General features: G+C 34.3%; 1 protein-coding gene across 8 annotated transcripts in view; it reads right to left on the bottom strand.

Annotated features, from left to right (window-relative positions):
• The window catches only part of Syt7 (Synaptotagmin 7), a 193,993-nt gene that overhangs the window by 59,167 nt on the left and 107,849 nt on the right, over nt 1-26,977 (bottom strand). The window lies entirely within an intron of this gene.

Here is a 26,977-nt window from a genome sequence, read left to right as displayed (position 1 = left end):
TTATAACTACACTGTTATAAACTCTACTATTATTAACAACCCTATCTTAAACAATACTATTGTAAACTACATTATTATAAACTAAAAAGTTTACTATATAAGTTTTTTCATCATTCATTTCATTTCAACATTTTTATTTTTGATTGCAACAGTTACAGTAAAACTGTTTGAATATTCTATATCTGATCTTGTTTTTTGTTTAAAGAAACAAAGAATACTTCTTGAAGATGTTTGTTTAGCTACATTCTAGTTAAGAGAACAGCAGAAACACTCTGACGTCAAGAAGGAAAACAAGCCGAACAAAACAACCTTCCACTCCTAGATTGCCGAGTAGTTTTGACATAGATATTATATTATATAAAAAAAATGGTGCTGATTCTGTTTGCAAATATAGACATCTCTTGAAAGTTATAGCTTTAAAAACTATAATTTTGGTGAAAATTAAGTATGAATCAAGATTCAAGAAAATTTAGGTACAGTGGAGTCTCGGTTATCCGTCACCCTTTTATCCGTCTATTCCAATTAACCGTCACTGTCCTCAGTATTTAAAAATTAATGGGTAATTCCACGGATCTTCGTCACACTTGAAAACATGAGGGCCAAAAAAATGGATGAAAATATGATTTTTGGATTGTGCTTCTGGACTAGAATTTACCTGAATTTTTTCAGATTTTTTTTTCAAGGTCATTTATTGTTTATAACATTTTTTATTTATTAAAAATAGGAAAAATCAGAAATTTCAATGAATTTTTGCGCCAATTCTGGCCAATAAACAAAAAAAAAATCCCATATAAAAAGTTTGTGTTTTTGTCCAAATTTTTCAAAAATTATATTAGTTTAACGTTTTATACAATATCTTTATTTCTTATTTGAAAAAACACTTTAAAAATTGCAATTCCCAGAAAACGCCACCTTCTATCAGGCTGTAATTTGGCAATAATATTGGGTGTACATTCCAAAAGACACATACAAATTTTCAGAGTGGACCGCCTAGTAATGCCTGTTTTAACGATGTTGTGACTCCTTCTGTAAGCATCGCTTTGTGATGGGTGAAGCTGCAATTGCATTCAGAAGACTAGAATTGAGCACTTCAACTTCATAGTTTCTGTCGTGAAAAGATTTGTCATTTCCAAAGGATTGCTGTGTTTGCAATGAACCGCCGTTTTCGTCTATCTCATAATCATCCGCAATTTCTTGCTGCTGTCGTTCATTTTGGATCTCCATTTGCTGGCCTTTTTGTTTTTGCAAAGACAGAAAAGTTTCTCGGTCTGCAAAAATGTTGATAACAATAAAGTAATTGACAACGTAACTATGTGTACCATAAACATAACCTCAAAACCTACCTGTGTCATACAATTTCTTCCTGCACTCATTACACAGCCGACCTCTCAGGTAACCAAACTTTTTTTTCAAAGGCTTCGAGGGTTTCCTCAATTTGTCTTGATCAAGTGCCGATCCAAACCGAATAGATTGGAACAACGGTCTAAATGTTTATAATCTGAGCGACTTGCCAAACTCTTTCGTGCGACTTTTTTCTTCGCATTTTTTTTCTTTTTTGCCTTCTGTGTGTTTCGCCGAACTTTCATTTTCTTTTTTCAGAGATCAGACTAGACCGCAATTATTCCAGCGCCATCTACAATGTGTTGCCATATGAAAAATAACAGGCGGGGGAGGTTTCAATCGACAACTGTAGATGTCGCCATATTTAAGTGTTATAAAACTTAAAAATTCGTTAAAACCAGCATTACTTGGCGGTCCACTCTGAAAATTTGTATGTGTCTTTTGGAATGTACACCCAATATTATTGCCAAATTTCAGCCTGATAGAAGGTGGCGTTTTCTGGGAATTGCGATTTTTAAAGTGTTTTTTCAAATAAGAAATAAAGATATTGTATAAAACGTTAAACTAATATAATTTTTGAAAAATTTGGACAAAAACACAAACTTTTTATATGGGATGTTTTTTTTATTTATTGGCCAGAATTGGCGTAAAAATTCTTTGAAATTTCTGATTTTTCATATTTTTAATAAATAAAAAATGTTATAAACAATAAATGACCTTGAAAAAAAAATCTGAAAAAATTCAGGTAAATTCTAGTCCAGAAGCACAATCCAAAAATCATATTTTCATCCATTTTTTCGGCCCTCATGTTTTCAAGTGTGACGAAGATCCGTGGAATTACCTTAATAAAAAACCAAAAAATTATTTTAAAAAGAAAACTTTTGAGATTCTTCCCTTTGTCTTTTAGGTACATACTCGTGTCCATCATTTGACAGTTTGTGGGTTTTTTTCCTAAAAAGATCAACCACAAACAAAACCGCCCACAAAACCGATTAGATGTCGTAGACATTGTATTCATTAATTTTAATACACAATCGAATGAATTGAATAATGAAAGATAGCTGACCTTTAAGGCTTAAGCGTATAAACGTATAAAATATGTATACCAGTTAATACAAAGTTTTATACACGTCAAACAAAATAATCTGGAAATTTTCCTGTTTTTTTCCATTATCCGTCTATTCGACTATCCGTCACGTGTCCGGTCCCGGTCATGACGGATAACCGAGACTCCACTGTATTAAAACGTTGCAAATAGTATGAGAAAGTGACTAAATGAACTCATCAAATTTCTGCCAACTGTTCTGTGGGCGCCTAATATTGCAGGAAACTGCCAAATAAATGACAAGTGAAATTTAGCAAAATCAAAGTTATCTCAAATTAGGTGAACAATCTTGAAAGAGATTCACCCAGGAAAGCCTAACTTGTTAACTGTGCCTTCGACTAGAAAGGTTTAAACTGTGTATTGTTATATCGAGATATTATTAAATTTATGATATCTTTAATAAGTAGATTAACGTTTCCAGAACCGTTTATTGAAGCTAGAATGATTTTGGTTAGAAGAATTGTCCAGGCTTGTCTCAAGATCATAAGAAATTCTTGTAAATTTTAAATGTAATTTATTGTGATTCAATAAATTTCAGCGCTATCTATTGAGCGGGAACAAAACACAATGTTAAGTAGAAGCTTCGCCATTAAAACCATGCGAGTTTACTTAATTTGAATTACAAACATTGGTTTGAATATTCATTTGAATATACTAGGCGCATTGTCGACATCAATTAGTGGGCACAGATGTAAACATTCTTGCGTCGAGGAATGCGATGTAATCAGTTATTGTAATCATCTTAGTCTAAAATCAGTCTCAGGTGGAAACTTTAAGTAAGAAGCTCATTTTTCGCTAGTACAACCAATTTATACAGGGTGTTTCAGGGTTAAGTGCCGTAACTGAAAATATGAATTGAGGACCTCAAAACAAGAAAAAATCTTCCTCTAAAGGAATGCCCGTTAACGCTTTGTTTATGAGATGTTCACGTCTAAAGATTTTAGAACGAATGATAAATTGATTGTATAACAGCTAAAATCACCTTGTGTCTCTAACTGCACATACCAATATTGACATTTTACGGAATAATACCATCTGGAATTTGCACTGTGGACTTTCTAAATAATAACTCTTTCTCAATAACATTTATCAGTTTGACGCTTTTACAGAGTTTGCATCACACTCTGAAGAAGACACACTCACAAGAAATGTTCAGCCAAAATAACTTATCATCTCTGGATGCTCGAAAATCCTCAAGCACCATTTCCAGCGTGAGTTTCAGTGATATTAGATAGTATTTTAATTGCTCCGCATTTCTTACCACCTAGACTTAATGCGGACAATTTTCTGCAGTTTCTTAGTAATGATTATTACACTTTGATTGAAGTTCCGCCTCAACTCAGAAGGAACTCATGGTTTCAATTAGATGGTTGTCCAGCACATTTTGGCAGAGGTCCACGAAAGTGGCTAAATCAACATTATTCCAATCGACGGCTTAGGCTGCTTGCTCTTCAGATCTGACACCAATGGACTGTTTTTGCTTGGGGTGTCATGAAAGGAAAAGTCTATGAAATGCTGGTCAATGATCTTCATTCTTTAAAAAGAAGAGTAATTGAATCAATAACAGCAATCCAGTGCCGTTCGGCTATTGCTGCTGTGGAAGAAAGATACCGATTCCTCATTTTCTTTATTATTTATTTATTTACTTTTAATTGTCATTATTTTCTATTAATAAAGTAGTTGGAAGACACTATTAATTTTTTTTATTATAACGTACCTAATATTACTTCATAAAATGGAAATCTTTATACGTACGTGAATATCTCATAAACAAAGCGTTAACGGGCATACCTTCAAAGGAAAATTTTTTCTTGTTTTGAGGTCCTAAATTTATATTTTCAGTTAGGACACTTAACCCTGAAACACCCTGTATACTTTTCTTGAACAGTGAAAGATCAAGTATTAAAAATCAGAAAAACACCTACAATCGGATCGATCAACGTTTGTATTCTATCGTGTCCCAATAAACAAAATAAATATTTTAAAAAGGTACAAAAAAATAAACACACAAAATATAATGTAATAAAGAAGTTAAATGTAAAAAAATAAATAGGAATAAATAACTTTGTCGTAACCGAACATATTTCAATTATAAGACTGCGGTATCTGAATGAGGTTAAAAGATAGATAGAATTTATGTTCATTTGAGAAAAGGTTGAATGTCACGACCCTGGTTCGATATCTGGTACGTCTTCCTGTAACGTTCGTACGCACGAATAACGTTATTAACGTTCGGTTATTTAAACTAAATATAAATACAGGTTTTTATAGATAATGAAATATTTGGTATTTTCAGGTATTTTTTTGATTTATATTTGCTACATTTTATTAAATGAATACGAGAATTTTAATTTTTAAGGGATTCATTTTTTTTAATCAATTTTTTAAGAAGAAGGGTAATTGAGCTGTTAGAAGCGAGAGCTGCAAAGCTAAAATACGTTATTATACTGGGTTCGATTTCCGGTTCGATTTTATAGAAATAGTAGAATAGAAAAGAAAGTTATTATTCTGGGACAATTGTCCCCTAAGAATAAATACAGGTACAAATAGAGGCCTTAACAGTTTGGCCTGTGATTGAATGAAAATAAATAAATAAGTATTTACAAAAAGTGAAAATAATAAAACAGCAGAAATTAAGGAAATAAATTAAAACAATTAGAATTTCGGAGGAAGCTGAATAGAAAGGAGATAACTGAATAGACGGGATTTAAAGATAGATAGGGTAGGAGCATGGCGGACAGATGATGGTAAGGAGTTCCAGAGAGAGCTGGCACGAATTAGGAAGGACTTGTAAAAGGATGAGGTACGGTGAGAGGGAATATAGAGATCGGATGAGCGAGATATAGTGTTACGGGAATGGATGGAGGATTTAAACTTAAGGAGTTGGAAAATATAGGAAGGCCTTTGAGACTGGATGACTTGAAAAAGGAAAGAAGCTAAAAAATATTGGCGGCGATAGACAGGAAAAAGCCATTTCAACTCATCGTAGCAGTGCGAAATGCGAGAGTCTCTGGAAATGCTGAAAATAAATCTTATGAAGCAGTTCATGAGGCGCTTGAGCTTAGCCTTATACTATAAACACTTTTAGTGTTTAATATAAAGCTTTATAGTAAAGTGCGTTCGCTAGACGCCTCCGTCGACGATACCTGATTGGTAGTTGGACGTAAAGCTCGCCTGAAAAAATATGCATTATTTAACTGAAATTATAAAAGTTTCAGACATGTTTTTCAAGCAGATTCTATTTAAATAACCCGTTTAACACCTTTCTAATGTGCCTGATTTTTACATAATATGAATATTACTTTTAATACTAATACTAATAAAAAGTAATACTTTTACGTAATATTAATCGGCAAAACATGATTTTGAATGAATTTTACTGAAGTCTAATAGAATGCGGTTCCTAACTTCTAAAGAAAGAGATTCTTGGGTAGAGCATACGAGGGTCGTTTGAAAAGTCCGTGCAAAAATAAAAACTACTTAATATTTTGGGGTAAACCTTTTTTATTTTTCAACATAGTCTCCTTTTAGACTTATACACTTCGTCCAACGCTGCTCTAGTTTGTTGATCCCTTCCGAATAATAGGATTTGTCCAAATCTGAAAAATAGCCAATCGTTTCTGCAATCACCTCCTCGTTTGAATAAAATCTTTTTCCCGCCAGCCATTTCTTCATATTGGAGAACAAATAGTAGTCCGAGGGAGCCAAGTCTGGAGAATAGGGGGGATGTGAAACGAGTTGGAACCCTATTTCCATTAATTTTGCGACCACAACTGCTGAGGTGTTAGCTGGTGCGTTGTCGTGATGGAAAAGGACTTTTTTGTGGGCCAATCGTGGGCGTTTTTCTTGCAGCTCGGTTTTCAAACGGTCCAATAACGATGAATAATATGCACCTGTAATAGTTTTACCCTTTTCCAGATAGTCGATGAGGATTATTCCTTGCGAATCCCAAAAGACAGTCGCCATAATCTTTCCGGCCGAAGGAACGGTCTTCGCCTTTTTTGGCGCAGATTCCCCTTTGGTAACCCATTGTTTAGATTGTTCTTTGGTCTCAGGAGTGTAGTGATGTATCCATGTTTCATCCACAGTGACGAAACGACGCTTAAAGTCCTGCAGATTCTTCTGGAACAGCTGTAAACCGTCCTTGCAACACTTCACACGATTTCGTTTTTGGTCAAGCGTGAGCAATCGCGGCACCCATCTTGCGGATAGCTTTGTCAAATCCAAATGTTGATGCAAAATATTATGTACCCGTTCATTCGAGATGCCCACAGCACTAGCAATCTCACGCACCTTCACTCTTCTGTCATCCATCACCATATCATGGATTTTATCAATGATTTCTGGATTAGTAACCTCAACAGGGCGTCCAGAACGTTCAGCGTCACTTGTGCCCATATGGCCACTCCGAAAATTTTGAAACCACTTATAAACTGTTCTAATCGAAGGTGCAGAGTCACCATATTGTTTATCAAGCTTCTCTTTAGTCTCCTGAGGCGTTTTGCCTTTCATAAAGTAGTGTTTAATCAACACACGAAATTCTTTTTCGTCCATTTTTTGAAAATCACTCGACTTCCTCGATTCAAACGAATGCCAAACACAAAGAAATAGACCGATCTGGCTGAAACTTGGTGTGTGTTCTTCCAAGAGATGCTACTAACTAAACATAACCTCGATACGCGCCAGTAGTGCTATCTCTCTGACTTTGCACGGACTTTTCAAACGACCCTCGTAATATGACTTTTTGATTTATTTGCCCTGATTAGACCAAAAAGAAAGATATCGAGATTATGTTGAGGAAGGTGGCAAAGAAATTGTGCGAACTTGGTTAGAAAATGGATTACGATAAATCAACGGCAATTGGTGTAGGAGCTGGGGGGAAAAAAATATATTAGCAGAAAGTTAAAAAAAAGAATGAAGTGCGTTTACAACGAGCGAACGAACACACATTCTAACTTCACCATAAACCGTAACTCTGTTCGTAATCCGAGCATTCGTGAAAATTTATTGGAGTGCTCGCTCTGGGATAATGTAAACAGATGTAACAAAGAAATAAAAATAAAAAACGTGTGCTGGGAGCATTCTTTCGCCAGGCTCAGCGTTTGCCAAAGCGTTCTAAGCAGTTATTAATTCTTTTTCATTTTTCAGAACAACGGTTTTACTTAACGATTTTCTTAAACTTGTTTTTTCTAATCTTTTAAGATTTAATTAATTTTTTTTTTTTTTTAAATCTTTTATTGAAATTTACCACTGCAACAGTTGTTGCTACAAGCAAATATGGTAAAATAAAAAGAAATAAAAGGAAATCATGAGTGGTGCCACTCCAGTAACGTGCTCTTGCTTTACTGCTCTCACGATAAGAGAAGATCACGAGGCCATCTTCTCTTCAATCTCCTTAGAGGATTACCTGGTAATGTGGAAGAAGATAGGTGTTCTATGAGAGGGTTAGGATGAGCTGCTGTAGAGGAATGAAATTTGAAGAAACGAGTGTTAGCAAGATCTGTAATGAAAGGAATTTTGAGGTCATTATGGATAGTGAGGTCAGATACATAGAACGGAGCGTTAAGAAGTTTTCGAAGTATTTTTGACTGTAATGTCTGGAGGCGTAGTGAGTTGGAACGCTTAGTCGATCCCCATACTTCGATGCCCTATGACCAAATAGGTCGCAGTAACTGTAGATATAAGAGTCTTTTGTTATGTAGGTTAAGTTTCGAACGTTTGTCAAGTAGTCTGGCGAGAAGTTTGTAGCGTTGGTTAGTTTCTTGTCTTTTCAGTCTAGTGTGGGGAATCTAAGTCAACCGTTTGCCTAGGTGCAGTCCAAGATAGCGTACTTTGTCCACAGTTGGTATAGGAGTTTGGTTCAAGATGATGGGGAGGTAGGATTTTTCGTCTGAGAATAAATACTATAAATTTTGATTTAAAATTTAAAATTGTTATTGTGATTCAATTTTTTTTATTTTCTGTGAAACAATTAATCTCCTTTCGCTAGCTATAGGTAGGAGAAGTCGTGCCTAATTTTCGAAATCACCTTTAAAATCTGTGAAAATTGGTTTTAAAGAAGTTTGCAGGAGATGTTGTCTAGGCTGAACAGCAAAACGTCTTTTTGGTGTAAAGTGCATGTTCACAGGAGCATTCGCTGGAAAAAGTTCTGAGAAGAATCAAATACCATTCTAAACAAAACGAGAATATTAAAAAAACATTCTTGCTCTTGTTGTAGCTCTAGTTCTAGTTTGTTTGGTGTAAACGCAGCTGAAGAAGTTACCTACGTTTAGTATTTTGAAATGTCACGGGCGGAAGTAAGTTGAGAGGTGAAGAAGATAATAAGGTTGATACAGCAATTTGGGGTTCAGCTTCCCCTAAACAATAATAAAAAGGAAATTTATTATCCCATTGTTAAGCGTATCCTTCTCTAAGTTTCCTTTTCTAAGAAAACGGGCAAATAATAAAGACTGTAGAAATTGGCTTACTGAGATCAAGAAAAACATTTGGTAGGATGGAAATCAAAATGAACAAATAAAGAGAGTTAAAGAGACAGTTCAAAAAGCTAAGACGGCATAAACACGTGCAATGGATAAACCCGAGGATGGTGATAGTGTTGGCGAAGAGTATCTCAGGAAGAAAGGAAGAGAGAAGCTGAGCAAGCAGTGGAGAATCCATCAGAAGAGAGAATAACTGGTTAGATCTAAACCATCTATGGGCGCCTGGAAAGTCCAGAAAAAAAGAGAAAGATTTTTTCAGTTGAATATAGAAACCCTATTTTATTGGGTAGAAACCGGAAAGATATAACTACTTTTCGGACAGCTGTCCCCATAAACACTAGACTTTTTGATTCTTCGTAACTTTGTATTCTTAACCCTTAACTTTGTATCCTCAAAATCTCAACTTCAATTGGTATCGTCGGGTCAGGTTTGACCCGAAACTTTAAATGCCCATTACTTTTGAAAGGTCATTGATATAATTAAAGTCCATTTAGTTTTTCTTAGAAAATTTATATTTCAAAAAATAATATTTACTGAAAAACGTTATTTTCTTAAAGTCAGATGTTCATTCCAAGAAAAGAAAAGTCCTAAAGAAAAACATAATTTTTCCCCCATAATTCTGCAAGTACCGAATTATCACGATGCGAGTATAACATACTTGTTTTGTTTTGGTACAAAAAACCACCGTTTTGTTGCCAGTAAAAACAAACAATGAAGCTCCGACGTTAGTTTTTTTTATTTAGAATTATACAGGGTGAACCAGTAAGTATTGTCCATAGGCCTACTGTGTGTAATACATCTAAAGTGGAGTTCAATGACGTATTGCCCAACTTCATATTTTCAACTGATCTTGAGTGACGTCACTTTAATTTTTTTTCTAAAATCATTACTTTTTTCCAATACTCAGAAAGTTTTAGTCCGAATGCGATTCTGATGACTCGGTTAGAAAGACAGATAAATTTCCTAAAAATTGATACGATTTCGAAGCATAAGTTATTCTCCAAACAAAAGTAAAAAAATAAAAGTAATCGAAATTTTTAAGAAAACTCATTAGGCCCTTATGTGATCATTATCAGAACTAGGTGCTGGCCGCTTTTTATAAAAGTTTCCTTGTCTAAAGGGCTTTCAAACGGTATATCATTTTCCAGGATTCCATTTATCTTCGTATGAGAAACTACGTTTGTTTTACTCAACAGTGTTAGTTATCAAGTTGTTTAATTCATTGAAAACTCTTTTAGATGGACCAGTAGTCAATTTTTAAATTAAAAAGATTGAGGTTGTTTGGAAAATAACTTATGCTTCGGAATGGTATCAATCTTTAGAAAATTTATCTGTCTTTCTAACCGTGTCATCAGAATCGAATTTGGACTAAAACTTTCTGAGTAATAGCGTTTTTATTGCAAAAAAGTAATGATTTTAGAAAAAAAAATTAAAGTGACGTCACTCAAGAACAGTTGAAAATATGAAGTTGGCCAATACGTCATTGAACTCCACTTTAGATGTACTTCACACAGTAGGCCTATGGACAATACTTACTGGTTCACCCTGTATAAGAGGGGTTTTCTTTTCGTAAAGTCCCCGAGTAAGGCAAATTTAGCTTTCCTACTTCATGGACCAGCTTAACACAACAGAACCAGTTATAAGCAATAATATTAAATATTATGTAATATTTACTGTATAATATTTAATATTATAGAATAATATTAAAAAATTGAACAGAAAAGAAACACCAAAACATAGAAATAAAAAAATTTAAGAAAAAAAAAAGCGCGCGGGTCAAATTAGACCCGACTGTACCAGTTGAGGGGTTAAAATTACAAAATAGTCTAAAGATGGCTAGAAATTCGGCTCAATTTCTTCAGTTCTTAAGTTCTGGTAGGTTATTTAAAACTAAAAAAAATCGACTTTTAACAAAAAAAATAGCATTAAAAAGTAATTTTGGAATTCTATGCCCAAATAGAATGAATATTTTCGAAGCATTTGGCTGTTTAGTCATTGAATCGAGATTTCTGTTTATTAGGTGATTGGAACGTAAGACAATGAAATCTTGATTCCCTTTTGATTAAGCCAATAAATTAAACCAGGTAACCAACAAGTGGCCACAGATATTATCTAGTCAAGCATTAATTAGCATTCCAACTTCTACAGATCTTGGGAACAAACCAATTTCGAATCAAACTACTTATTCTACAGCAATTTATAATATATAATTGAAACGTTTAAAATAATCGGTACAAATTGGAGTTACAAAAAATCCTGAAAGTTGAACTTTAAAATTAGTTTTTTTTTTTTTTTAAATCTTTTTATGAATTAAATAATTTGAATACTTTAATTAAAAGATTTTCAGTCAATGTAAGTCTCAGTTGATTATAGAGAAAAGTTTAGTCGGTTAAATTATATTTTATTTGAAGATACAAAATTTTTAATTAAACGAACTAAATTAGCTTTTTAATAAAACACAAAAAAAAACTGGACTAAATTTAAATTTGATTAAATAGAATTAATTTAGCAGGAAAAGCTGTTGGACGCTAACATTCATTTCCACTATTTTAACAAAAAGAGAAAAAAAGTTATTTTTTGGGGGGCCAAAGTAGCGTAGATTAAATAATTCGTAAAAGTTTTAAATCAACTTCTCACACTTCTTTTTCATTTGTCGGCTGGGATGCCTGGAGAAGTTGCACGTGTACTTTCTCTTGACTAAATTTTTGAAAATGAGTTTAACGAAATACTTTTACTTCCTGAGCCTTTCATCATTAAAAATGTACGAATACATTACAAGGTGTGGCTATTAAATAACGAGACTGATGCTGCTAAAGAAGAACTAACCAAATCCTAACGACCGACAGCTGTGCAGCGTATAGCCTTCTCTTTCCATTGCAGCGTCTCACGTGTTTGTACAGAAATCTGTCTGACCGGAACCGAAAGTTTGTGTAAGAGGTGTTAGTTTCGTTTTGCCGAAAACATAATACTACACATGTAGTAGACCAACGAATTGTTGTGAAATTTCTCAAATAACTGGGTAAAACCGCTACTGAAACTTATCTTTTATTAAAAGAAGTTTATGGCGATGAATGTTAATCACGTGCGCGAGTTTTTTTTGAGTGATTTAAGCGTTTCCAAGATGGCCGAGAAGAGGTCGAAGATGATGACCGCCCGGGTCGCCCTTCAACATCCAAAACGGATGAAAATATCGATTATAATTAATCTACATTACTACCGTGAGGTGCTTGCTCAACTCCGTGAAAGAGTAAGGAAAAAAACGCTCCGATTTGTGGAAGAACAAGTCATGGGTTCCTCCATCAAGACAACGCGCCGGCTCACACTGCATTGTCAGTCAAGACGTTTATAGCCAAGTTCAACATCCCAGTTATAGGCCAACCGCCTTATTCGCCTGACCTGACCCCATATGACTTTTGTCTGTTCCCTAATGTCAAATCTGCATTAAAAGGTACACGGATTTCAGTCCGTTGAAGCTGTGAAAGAAAAAGTGGCACGCGTCATGCAGGTGCTCATAGAAAAAGACTTCCAGCACTGTTCCGAACAATGGTATATTCACATGGAGCGTTGTTGGGGAGGGGTGTCTCGTTACTTAATAGCCACACCTCGTATTACTTTTTTCTCACCAATTTGAGTTTTATAAATGCTGTTTCCAATTAATTGGTAGCCAGCCAATTGTTCATTCAGAATTTTCAAATGAGCAGCGATAACGTACTGATTTACTTAAGGTTATTTTTAAAAAACGAACATTTTTTTTGAAATAACCCTTCCTGAAATGTACAAATGATTTCTTTACGCCACTAATTCTAAATCCTCCAAGGACCTATAAATAAAAATCTGGCGTCAATACATATGGTTTTCCCTCAATATTATTATCAAAGTTCAATCTCAAAATAATCCTTGAAGGAAAGCCCCCTGTCCCTCACCCCCAAAAAAACTGTATTGAAAAGAAGAAAAAGATTAGAGAAGGATTAGGTGATTTTAATTTAGGTTAAGCTATAAGGATGGCAGGAATATAGAGTACTGATCCATCCATTAGCTGTAAGTTTGTATGTAAATAGTTGTATATAGTAGAGGGATGAATGTGTGAAGCGAATGTATTTATAAGTAAGAATGGAGAGTGAGAGATAAGCACCTAGAAGATGCTGGCTGGATGGCGAAAGCCAATGCCAAAAAAAAAAGAAAACAAAAAATTAGTCTGCATATAAAAAAGGTAAATAATTTTCTTATCGCAATAATTTAACTTCCATTATTGGTACATAAATGATAGAACCGTACATTACGCAGAAATGGCACAATAGAAGACAAGTCTACCCACGTTTTCTCTCAAAAATGCTCAATCTGAATTGTTCAGGTATTATCTTTCAAATTTGTAGATTTTTTTTTTTTTTTGAATTCGCTGTAATAAATAAACTCGTATTGTATTGTATTATTGTATAGTAATATTATTGTATAATATAGTATTTTTTATTCTTTTATGATTTAAGGCGCGTCAACATCTAAGGTTATTGGCGCCCGGAGCTTTTTTCAGTGCACTGCCGGCCACCGGACAGTGTTCTCTCGTTACAGACAATCACCGGACAGTGAGCTGTAAGAAGCTCCTAGAAAGAAAAAATGTAAGGGTCAGCAGCTGGATTGGAACCCGGGACCTCCGCGTGGGAGTCCAGTATGCTAACCTCATAGCTAATCCCTTCCCTTTATAGTATTATTGTATTTTAAGGGAAAACTTAGTTAGCATTTGATATTAATGTAAATTTAAAAATCTGCGTATTATACGAAAGTGATGACCTAAATTTCTAATGACAAAAAAGAATCTAATTGACATTTGGCAAGTCATTTATTTAATGAAGGGCAAAAGACCTGTCCTGAATATATTTCAATTCTTTTATGACTAAAACATCATTACTAGACCAAAAAATATCAATCCATCTTAATCCAATTTTCATTTTTGTTCCGTCCAGTTACCGTAATGAAAATTTATTTATATAAATTGTAAGTTTTTACGAAGATAAAATCAGCAGAATTCAGACCAAGTTGTTTTTCCTTTTATACGAGCAGATAAAACAACAATAGCCTAGCTTATTTAAGACAATTAAATAAAGTGTGTTCATAAATTTGGCAGGTACAAAGTTGGGCGAAGAGAAATCAAGTGTGTAAATGTTCCCCATCTCTTCACTGCGGTAGCTCTAGCTAGCCCTCTCCTCTAAACGAACATTGCATTGCCCAGCAAGCTTACTCTAGCCCGGACTCTAACAGCCGACACAGCCTGTTCAATATGTTGGCTAAACTACCCTCTAGGGAAATCAATCGGTTATGTTCATTAGTACCTAAACTCATTTAGAGATATGTTTTTTAATTATATCTAAGGAATTTACGGAATTTATTATTTATACAGCAGTAAATCTGTAGAAAAGTTTTCTTCACTTTTAAAAGGGCAGAAATTTAATTTCAATTTGGATTTCCTTCTACTTCATAGAATTCTTGATTAATTACACACTTTAATCCTAACATGCGAAAACTATTTAGTTCAAAATTTCTCTTAATCTAACTTGTGTTCGCACTTAAACCACAATAATTACCTTTAGAGCGTCTTAAACTATTTTCTAAACTTCAACTATTTCAATTCAAATTTTATTAATTTAAACTATTAATTGATTTCATTAGAAAAAAGATTCGATTAGAGACGATGTTAAATAGTCAACATAATTTCTCCTATTTTATGAACCAAAAGAATTTACAAAAACTTGGAATACTAACAATGTCTTATTGCTTCATAATATTGAATGATATTGGGTCTTTATAATTCTTTTTCAGTGACATTTTCAGCGCTGCCCTGCATAAGTAACCAAAAAATAATTTTTTTATTTTGTTTAAAAGATCCAAATGTACTGCATCCTTTACTATTTAATAATTGTAAATAAACAAACACTTACGAGGGTCGTTTGAAAAGTCCGTGCAAAGTCAGAGAGATAGCACTACTGGCGCGTATCGAGGTTATGTTTAGTTAGTAGCATCTCTTGGAAGAACACACACCAAGTTTCAGCCAGATCGGTCTATTTCTTTGTGTTTGGCATTCGTTTGAACCGAGGAAGTCGAGTGATTTTCAAAAAATGGACGAAAAAGAATTTCGTGTGTTGATTAAACACTACTTTATGAAAGGCAAAACGCCTCAGGAGACTAAAGAGAAGCTTGATAAACATTATGGTGGTGACTCTGCACCTTCGATTAGAACAGTTTATAAGTGGTTTCAAAATTTTCGGAGTGGCCATATGGGCACAAGTGACGCTAAACGTTCTGGACGCCCTGTTGAGGTTACTAATCCAGAAATCATTGATAAAATCCATGATATGGTGATGGATGACAGAAGAGTGAAGGTGCGTGAGATTGCTAGTGCTGTGGGCATCTCGAATGAACGGGTACATAATATTTTGCATCAACATTTGGACATGACAAAGCTATCCGCAAGATGGGTGCCGCGATTGCTCACGCTTGACCAAAAACGAAATCGTGTGAAGTGTTGCAAGGACGGTTTACAGCTGTTCCAGAAGAATCCGCAGGACTTTAAGCGTCGTTTCGTCACTGTGGATGAAACATGGATACATCACTACACTCCTGAGACCAAAGAACAATCTAAACAATGGGTTACCAAGGGGGAATCTGCGCCAAAAAAGGTGAAGACCGTTCCTTCGGCCGGAAAGATTATGGCGACTATCTTTTGGGATTCGCAAGGAATAATCCTCATCGACTATCTGGAAAAGGGTAAAAATATTATAGGTGCATATTATTCATCGTTATTGGACCGTTTGAAAACTGAGCTGCAAGAAAAACGCCCACGATTGGCCCACAAAAAAGTCCTTTTCCATCACGACAGCGCACCAGCTGACACCTCAGCAGTTGTGGTCGCAAATTTAATGGAAATAGGGTTCCAACTCGTTTCACATCCCCCCTATTCTCCAGACTTGGCTCCCTCGGACTACTATTTGTTCTCCAATATGAAGAAATGGCTGGCGGGAAAAAGATTTTATTCAAACGAGGAGGAGATTGCAGAAACGAATGGCTATTTTTCAGACTTGGACAAATCCTATTATTCGGAAGGGATCAACAAACTAGAGCAGCGTTGGACAAGTGTATAAGCCTAAAAGGAGACTATGTTGAAAAATAAAAAAGGTTTACCCCAAAAAATTAAGTAGTTTTTATTTTTGCACGTACTTTTCAAACGACCCTCGTTAATAATAATAAAAAATTAATATCAGACGTAAGTTAATAACATCCTAACTGATTTCACACTTAAATCCATAATCAGAGGCAAATTGTTTAGTTTGGAAATTGGAATAAATAAAAATAAAATTTGAGACTGAATATCAAAATTAAAAAAAAATTCCGCTTACCGGATATGACATATTTCTCAGTATTTTGAGGTGTTTCTCAAAAACGGCTCCTACAATTTTATTGAAACATTTTTTTAATGATTACAAACAAATAAATGTAAACTTTAAAATTCCCCGGCAAATTTGATAAATGATCGTTCTAAGAGCGGATAAGTAGATTCCTTTTAACATGTAACGAATAGTCGAATACGTACTGTTAAGGAAAATGATATTTGTTATCAAAATTTGTGATTTTGAAGTGAATTATCAACATAAAGCCTGACGCATGGCAAAAGCTCTACGAGCTGGAAAAAGGAAATTAAGGGTAAATATTACGCTGATTTACAGCCTAGGATCCCCAACAAGCCATGGTTTGTAGAAGTACTGGAGGGGGAAAGGCAATTTTACACAACAATAATGCGACTGAGGTTCAACCATAATCTCACAAATCCGCATCTGCATAAAATTAAGTTATTAGATAGTCCCAAATGTGATTGCAATAGCGGGGAAGATGGGGACATCGATCACCTCCTCTTTAAATGCAGCAGATATAACAGGAATAGAGACAAGTTCCTACAGGAATTGGCAACACATGTACGATTTCCCTGTAGCGCTAAAAGTATTTTAGCAATAATGAATCCTGATGCGCTACGAATTATTTACAAATTCATTAGAGGGAATAAAATAAAAATATAGGATGCAGCGAGACTCCATAGTTTCGATTTTAGTTCTTAATTACTCACACAAATACTATCATAACTACACTACTAATTACACCATTCTAAGCTCACATCAAATAACGAAGTCACATTTAGAGACCATTGTGTTGTTCTAGGAAGGAATGTCAGTACGCAGCGCTCAAGATATGGAAGCCACGAAGAAGAATGTAGTAGAAGAGTGGCAGTCATGATGAAGAAAGAAGTGAAAGAGGCTGCGCTATTCCTCAAATTTGTATATTGGGAAAAGATAGGGCTGGTTTCTTTCCACCAATGTATTGGTAAATTGAGGCATTTGGAGCCAACTGTAATTGTGCGGTACCAATATGTTGGTTTTTTCCAGCCCTCATATAAAGTAATTGGTTAATGTGCAAACAAGACCACCAAAACAATAAATAAACATAAAGCCCGTTTTTAATCCATGGATTGTTCACTTTTTTTGAAATTTTCTCCACAACAGCTTTTAGGATTTTCAAAACTTCGTACATACATTACTTACAAATAAATTACAAACTTACAACTTCTAATGCGGAGAGTTCTCTTGTAATGTTTTACTAACTTTATAATGTTGTAAGAATTAAACATAAATAATGTGGTTTTTAAGAAAATTTTGTGAGCTATAACTTTGGAGAATGTGAGAAAGTCGTTTCAGTATTCACATCGGATTTACAAGATGATGAAGAAACGCTAATCATCTTTTACTCAAAGATGAAAGTATCGTGTAGTCCTTTTATCTGATTCATCCCATTGCTTTATTTAAAAAAAAATCATAATTCTTCTTTTGGTCCTTTTCCAGAAATACGGTTTTTATAAAAGGTAATCCAAGTTATCCAATTTATTCCAGTTATTTCATTCAAAATGGCTTTATGTTTATGTTGTACTACAGTTTAGAGGTCAGTAGAAAAAACTTTACATTTTCAGGGTATAAATTCATTTAAAAACGATATTTTGAACCCCCTAACATTTTAAGCTTGTATATTTAATTTAAATTAATAATATGGGAAATAATCATATTTTAAGTAAATATTATAATATTAAATTAAAATGAAAAATAAATTTTCTATAATGGGGAAAACATTTACAAAATGATGATGTGAGATCTTTGTTAACTCTAAATTATAGATAATAAACCATATATATACAGTGAAAACCCTTCCAAAAATGTTCTGTTAATTTTTGGCTATTTTTTTTAAGGGTCAGAGACGTAAATTCTATTGGACATTGCAAAGAGAGGAAATGGAAAATATTCATTTGCACTCAATTGCAATGGTATTCACACTTAGGGTACGTTTACAACGGAGCTGTGAGTATAGATGATAGCAGAGATGATAACTGATAGAGTAAAATATAATCGCTGATTAGTGTGCACAACAGAGCTGTGATACATGCAACATGTCCGAGAAGTGAAGAAGAGTTTTTATGTTCAGCAGCAACAAAAAGGTATATTTTAAAGAAAAAACGCTTTAGAAAATATCATGTACATACCATAAATAAAAAACGAAGTACTTTGGGTGAATTTCACTATTTATATAAGGAACTTAGAAATTATCCGGATCGTTTTTTTGAATATGTGAGGATGGGTCCACCCACATTCGACTATATTTTAGAAAAAATAAGGTCAAAATTAAGAAAACTTTGGAAAAATTGTCATGGAAATCCTATAACCATAGAAGAAAAACTAGTGATTACTCTTAGGTTAGTAATGATTTTATTGAAAAAAAAACAACAAATAAATACACATGAAAATAAATGTAAGCACGATTTAAAAAACAAAATATTGTTTAAAAGTAAATAATAAAAAATAATGAGTAAAGACAGCACTAAATAATTTTTCTACGTCCATTTTGAAGCTCCGATACTGGAGTTCAGCTAGCAGAAAAATGAAAAATTCAATTCTATCATCTATGCTCGTTTATAGCAGCGAGTATGAGCCACTAGTCGAAGCTTCGTTGTGCACGCTCACATAAGAATGTACTAGGTTATTCTATAAGCGCTGATGCATCACTGCTATCATCTCCGCTATCATCTATGCTCACAGCTCCGTTGTGAACGTACCCTTAGATAGGATGGATGCTAATAGTTTTATTTCCCCCTTTCCTAGCATCAGCTTGCACTATTAGTCAGAACATTGTATTCTTGGTCCTTAATTTTTATTTAGGGCGTCCTTAAGTACGAGTATGTTTATGTAGAGCACCAGTTCATCATATGCTTTTCTACTTTTCAGAATCCTGGGATACGTTATGTCAACTGGCAATAGATTTTTTAATTTTTTAAACAGGAGGTCTCTATGGTATGTGTATTTGGAGCACGTCATAACAATGTGCTCCATGTCTTCTGGGCTGTCACAGGTTGTGCAAAGAGGGGAAGCCTCTTTACCTATTTTATGCAGATATTTTTTGCAAATATGATGGTCACTGCGCAGTCTATTTACGATGGTGGCATACTGCTTGTTTGCATTATCCATCGCGGAACCAGGGTTTTTGCCCTACTTTAGGGACTAATGACTTATAAAAATTATCCCTTTGGAGATTCTATGTAGGAACTTTGCCACTTTTCATTTATTCTCCTTCTAATGCAGGCTTTAAAATCAGAGTGAGGCAGAGACACCGATAGTAACGGACCGTTTAATGCGGCTTGTTTTGCCACTAGAGGCTAATAGAGATAATGTGGCAGTTCCGCTCTCGTGAAGGAAGAAATTTCAGTTCTCCACACCATGGATGAAGAGCAGGAGTTTTCTTAAAATCATAAGACATTTATGAGGATGATGATGAAATCTGAAGCAATTGGCTTGAAGAAAGACATTTCTGCATACCCGATATTGAGAAGCAGATATGTAGCTAAAATATTGAGTTTGCAGAATAAATATGACTCTAACTTCCTATATTCTGAAAAAAATATTGCTTAGAAACTTAGTAAAATTTGAATGGGAAGAAATTTGTCTGCGAAAGATGTTTACACAAACTATCATTATAATAAGTGACAGAAAGTTTATTTTAAGGAAGTGAATATTTGCATATCTGATGATCCAGAGATGATGGATGAAATCCCATTGAATAGAATAAAAGAAAACAATGATGCTGTGACGGATAAAATATTTGACACAATCTTTTTTTTTCAGAAAGTAATCCATAATAAGAGATAAATGGACGAATAGGAGCAGCCAGCAGGCTATAACATTAACTAAATTAAAGTTACGCAAAGTACAAAAATGGCCGAGCATTAAGGTATATGTGCGCCAGATGTCTAACAGCATGGAGTTGTAACTCAAAAAAAAAGGAAGAGTCATCTTCAGACCGTGGAAATAATTTATTTAAGGAAAATAGCTTGGAAAGGACTCGGCCAAGACCGGGTGAGGAACACCATAATCAGAGTTGGGCTAAGAGTAATTCCTCTCCAGGAAATGATTTAAGACGACCTGTTTACGGTAGTACGGCCATGGGCAGTAATAAATTGGTGTCATTTCCTTGTAATGTGTACATGGATTTAGTAATATTTATTTAAAAGAATTATTTCATTTTTACAAATTTTGTTTTAGAGAATTTTAGCAGATTATGGAGGATTTTAGAGGTACGTTAATAAATTATTGGTATTTCTGAAAGTTGGACAGAATAATAGAACTTTTAGAGGTGTTCATATTCTTTGGCCTCTTGTTGAGGAGTAACAATAGTACCATTGTTCCTCAGCTAGAAGGTCTAAGTTTGCCAAAGAGGGACAGTTTAAAAGTTTAAGTATTGAAAAGTGTTATGTTGCCTGAAGATAATCAAAGTTAGTTATTGTAGAAAGGAACTACGCTGCCCGATATGGGGATAATATTTAAGCACTGGAATGAAGTAATATTAAAATGGAGACATTAAAGGATATAGGAGAGTCTTAGGATTTAAAAGCGTAGCTGGATGGCCCCCTAGGAAATAATGGCTTCTATTTTCAGGGAAGAGTTAGTTTAACGGTAGGTAGAACTGGGCGTTGAACGTCTTATGAGGAGTAAAAGTCGAAAGAAATCACCACACGTTCGACTATCTCCAGTCTAGCCAACTTACGCATAGAATAGAATATAGAAAACAAAATTACTGCCAGTGAGATTATTATCTTACTGATGTAATAAGTTAATAAACAAAATGGGATTATAAATGAATTACGTACTTAAATCTAAAATATTATTTTCATCATGAATGTTCCATCTAGCGCGAGCTGGTATTCCTCAGGGCAGTGTCCTAGGTCCTCTTCTTTACTCCTTATATACAGCAGGTATAGCTCAACATCCAAATACCATTTTTTCCACCTTTGCTGACGTTACTGCAATCTTATCTCCTCATCACGATCCTCTTATCGCTACACGAGCTCTACAAACACACATCAACCACTTACAGGACTGGCTTTTCAAATGGCGAATCAAAACTAACGTTACGAAATCAAAATATATAGTATTTACTTTAAGACGGAAAATCCTACCTCCCATCTTCATGAACCAAACTCCTATACCAACTGTAGACAAAGTACGCTACCTTGGACTGTACCTAGAAACAAACGGTTGACATGGAATCCCCCATACTAGACTGAAAAGACAAGAAACTAACTAACGCTACAAACTTCTCGCCAGACTACTTGACAAACGATCGAAACTTAACCTACATAACAAAAGACTCTTATATCTACTGTCACTGCGACCTATTTGGTCATACGGCATCGAAGTATGGGAATTGACTAAGCGTTCCAACTCACTACGCCTCCAGACATTACAGTCAAAAATACTTCGAAAACTTGTATCTAACCTTACCATCTCCAAATGACCTCAAAATTCCTTTCATTACAGATCTTGCTAACACTCGTTTTCTCAAATTTCATTCCTCTACAGCAGCTCATCCTAACCCTCACATAGAACACCTATCTTCCTCCACATTACCAGGTAATCCTCTAAGGAGATTAAAGAGAAGATGGCCTCTTGAGCTGCTCTTATCGTGAGAGCAAGAGCACGTTACTGGAGTGACACCACTGGGAACCTTCTCCACTCGTGATTTTCACGTATTTTTTTTATAAGGTACCATATTTGCTTGTTGCAACAACCGTTGCAGTGGTAAATTACAATAAAAGATTAAAAAATAAAAAATCATGAATGTAATCACTATTAAACATTTCGTACCCAAAAAAATGAAGGTTTTTTGTAAAGCTATCTCCTTTGGTCTCCTTTACAATGCTTATGATCAAAGAAATTTCAAAATTATTCTGAGGCCTTCCTGAAATTAGCCGCAGGTTAAGAACCATTTCATTCAACAAACTTTATGATACTCTTTTAAATTAAAAGTAATAATTAGGGTTCAAAAAATCTAAAAATTGAATAAAATGACTAACTAAATTAACTGTGATAGTTATAACAAAACTAGGGAGAAATCTGTGAATATTTTCTTCTATTTCTATATTTTTCTTCTAATTAATCAGAGCCTAGAATGAACAATTAAATATTCTGAAGTTGAATACACTAATATTATACTGGTGTAGCTTTAATTACCTTGAAGGAAGTCAAATGGGCTTTTTGGGCCATCCATCTCTGTCATAAAAGCAATCAAGGTCGGGCAACTCTGTCCGATCAAATCAGTTGACAATAGATGTCATTTCCACTTATTGTTCTAGTTCATAATATTAAGAAAAATATTTTTTAAATGCTGCTTAAATTCAATTAAAAGAAATTTTCATTGTTATTTTTAATTGTCGGAAAAGTAATTAATGGTCAACTACTTTTGTTCGATTAAATGTTGATTTTCGAGAGTATTTGTTTGTGAACATTAATCGATTATTCAAACAGTTTGTTTATATTAGAGCCAAAAGTTCAAATTGCCTGAAATGGCATCTCTGTTCATTTAATTTAACATTTGACGCTTCAAGATAATTCAACAAACAATTAGCATTGTATGTTCAACTAGCTGGGCTAAGAACAGTACGGAAGTGTTTTTTGCGCTTCCCGGGCAACCGAAAAAATGATTTTTACTAAGTTATGTGACATTCAAAAACGGAAAATTGTACAAAGTAGACATTTATAACTTCGCTGAGTTTCTCAGTCACAATAAGGATTTGGGTAAAAATGGTCAACCCAAAGAATTGTTTGGATTTGAAGATTTTTAAGTTTTTGTAATTCATAGAGAACATTTATTTTATTTATTTATTTATTTATTTGCAACTGTACAAAAATATACATTTAGCAAAAGTGAAATACTAATAAACATTCGATTGTGCCACTGAGCTGTCTCAGTACCACAACCAGGATGACGGGATGAGAGAACCCAGCCAGCGCTGGAACTCTCTAGGAACTTATTGGGGTTTAGGATGCAATGAGGTCACGTGGCCAACGCCGTTTTAAGCGACGTGGAGGATTGTCAGGATGGGACGATGTGGATAGTGATTGAGCCAGAGGATTTGGGTGATCACAGAGAGTTTGCTGTGGAAATTGAGGAATCGGGTGTGGATTAACTCATTTACATAGGGAATATTGAGATCATGATGGAGGGTGCGGTTGGAGACATAGAATGGGTGCGTTAACGATTCGGCGGAGGACTTTAGACTGGAAAGATTGGATAGGTTGGATGTTGGATTGTTTGGCGGAGCCCCACAATTCTGCTCCATATGTCCCATATTGGTCGTAATAGTGTAAGTTTGTTTTGTACGTTCATGGAGGATTTCGGTCCAAGGAGTCTCCTTAGTAGTCGGTAGCGTCTGTTCAGTTCTTGTCTTGTGTGAGGGTTCCAGGTTAGACGGCTGTCTAGGTAGAGCCCTGGATAACGAACCTGTGTGGAAGTCGGTAGGTCAATATTGTTAATAGTTAGTGGAGGGTAGGTCTGTCTTCGTAATGTGAATGTCACCAGTATACAGTTGGTAGTGTTAAGTTTAATCCTCCATTTTCTGCACCAAGCTTCTGTGAGATCAAGGTGTTCTTGGACAATGTTAGAGACTTGAAGAGGATCAGGGTGGAAAGATAGTATGGCGGTGTGATTAGGGTTTGGGGATGGGTAGGGATGTCAGCAGTATAGATGGTGTATAGGATCGGTGCAAGTATGCTGCCCTGTGGCACGCCAGCGTATATTGCATGAAGATCAGAGACCTCTCCACCGCATCTCACCATAGAGAACATTAACACATTAAATCTACATTTCTTCTAAAGTGATACGAATTAAATATACCACATTTTTTTTTTATACGCAGGTTTTATTATAGTGCAAGAAGAACAAAGAACATCGTTATATTCGTTTTTGAGAAAAATCTTAAAAACTAAAAAAAATTAAAAAAACAATTCTGTAAACTGGTTGAATGATTTTGACCCTCTGTTAGCACCTAAGCGAAATAAAATAATCTGGACTTTCCACAATGTTTCATGTTTGAGTTGAGGTGGGTAAATACACAAAGGTACACACACCAGAGAGACCAATTTGCAAACAATCCTTTTTTTTACTCGGGGGCACTTAAAGTGGCCTTTTCTAGTAAAAAAAGAAAAAAGTAAAAACCCCAACATCAAAAAAAAAAAGAAAAGTAAAACAAAGTAAATAATACAAAATCTAATTACAAATACGAATCCTGAAAAAACCAGTATAAGATGGGCCAGCTGAAATTGGACTGATCCCCAATTAAATTGATTTAGCCCCCAATGGAAATATCATTCTAAAAATAAATAAGTGTATGAATAAAACAAATAAAGGGTCCAGAATTAGGCCACGACAAACGCTTATAGGTCAGGTCATTGGAGACAAACAGGCTGCAAGAGTCCGGTGCTTATTTAAACAAACAGTTCACAGTAACGGTGCAAAAATCACTTAATTCAGTAATGTAAAAAAATATTTTATGCAAACCTGTAGGAATGTTCTCATTACTCAATTAAAATCAACTGTGTAATGCCCAACTTTACCTCACTAGTGGGGAAAAATTCCCATTAGTGTCACTTTCCTCATTAGTGAGTAGAAAAACTTTATTGTGCTTCCTTGATATAAGAAGTTTTGTCATTAAATATTTTCTGTAAAACTTTAATAAGCTTATTTAACGTAACTAAATAATTAAAAAACGAATATTAAAAAAATAAAATAAAAATTGAAAGGAATATAGAAATAAAAATAATAATAATAATTTCTCTTCCTAGGAGCTTCTTACAGCTCACTGTCCGGTGATGGACAGTGTTGTCTGTAACGAGAGAACACTGTCCGGAGGCCGGCAGTGCACTGGAAAAAGCTCCGAGCGCTAATGACCTCAGCTGTTGATGCGCAAAAAAAAAATAATAATAATAATAATAATAACAGTTAAAAAGGTTATAGTGTTACCTTATAGAAATTTAAAATGGATTCTAGTGATTCCTGTTTAGTTTTTTTTTTAGTTAATAACCCTAATTGTTGCAGAAAAAATATAATATGTATTTAAGTCAAGTGTAATAGTTATTTATTTAACAAGTGTGGAAAGTAGTACTTTTCCTCACGCGAGGCAGGGTTTGCACGCACGAGCGAGCGAAGCGATGCGAGTGCAAGTGCAAATTGCCGAGTGTGAGGAAAATACTTTACACTAGAGTTAAATATTATATTTTTTCTGCAACCATTTATTAACTAATAAAATTAAAAATTTCATTTTTACAGTCTACAAAAAGTAATTTATTTATTATAAACATTTATTGTTATATTACAATTATTTACATTACTTACGTATTTACATTACTTAATACATTTTCTGCTGTTTCTTTTATTGATGGAGGAGTGTTTTCTAAACAGGAATCACTAGAATCCATTTTAAATTTCTATAAGGTAACACTATAACCTTTTTTACTGTTATAATTAAAAATATCTAATTATTTATTAAAGTATTATTTTTATTTCTATATTCCTTTCAATTTTTATTTTATTTTTTAATATTCGTTTTTTAATTATTTAAATAAAATAAATTTAAATAAGCTTATTAAGAGTTTTACAGAAAATATTTAATAACAAAACTTCTTATATCAAGGAAGCACAATAAAGTTTTTCCACTCACTTGTGCGGAAAGTGACACTAATGGGAATTTCCCCCCACTAGTGTGGGAAGTTGGGCATTACACAGCTGATTTTAATTGAGTAATGAGAACTTCCCTACATGGTTGCAGAAAAAGTATTTTCCTCACACTCGGCTATTTGCACTTGCACTCGCCTCGCTTCGCTCGCTCGTGCGTGCAAACCTTGCCTCGCGTGAGGAAAAGTACTACTTTCCACACTTGTTAAATAAATAACTAATTTGAACTATTAAAAATTAATATATTATTATTATTTTTGTTTTTGATTATTTACCAGTGGAATATTGTCCAATATTAGGATGCACATGAATTTAAGTACTATTTTGGAGATGAGTTTAAAAACTAAAACGATTCATTTACATTAAATAAATACATATCTTTCTTACATCCTAGTACACCTAGGACAGAAGCTAATACATTTTGTTTTGCGAGCTGATTCAGTATTAAATGTTTTTTTTTATTGAAATTCATTTAAAGTAAATAAAGTGAAAAACATCATTTTTCACTTAAAACCATTTTTAAAGTTGACATATTTTCAAAGTTGGGAGTTTCAGCTAGACTGTTAATTGTTTTTGGGTGACTCAATTCAATAATCAAAAAAGCAGAAAGCAAAATGCCTTATTTCAGTCATATTTTGTTATTATTTTGCCGAGCTTTCGACCTAGGAACTAGGTCATCTTCAGGGCTGTAGAACATATTTGTAGAACTGTAGTTATGATTGTGATATTTTGTGATATTTTTTCTTCCTTTTGAATTAAATAATCAGTCATCAAAAACAATGAACAATACCTGTATAGTTAAAGGAGCGACTTATGCTGAGAATTTTTATAGATTATTACAGTTTTATTTCAATGATGCTGTAGGCAGGTTCACTGAAAACTGTTTTCCTCATCCAACTAGTCTAAATAATCTAAAATTGAGGGCACCCCAAGTAGCCGAGCGGTTAGAGGCGAGACCTGTAAAGCTAAT

Source organism: Rhodnius prolixus, unplaced genomic scaffold (genome assembly GCF_049639745.1).
Source record: "Rhodnius prolixus isolate KJV_2025 unplaced genomic scaffold, Rpr scaffold_36, whole genome shotgun sequence".
Taxonomy (NCBI): domain Eukaryota; kingdom Metazoa; phylum Arthropoda; class Insecta; order Hemiptera; family Reduviidae; genus Rhodnius; species Rhodnius prolixus.
This window is presented reverse-complemented; position numbering and strand designations above follow the sequence as displayed.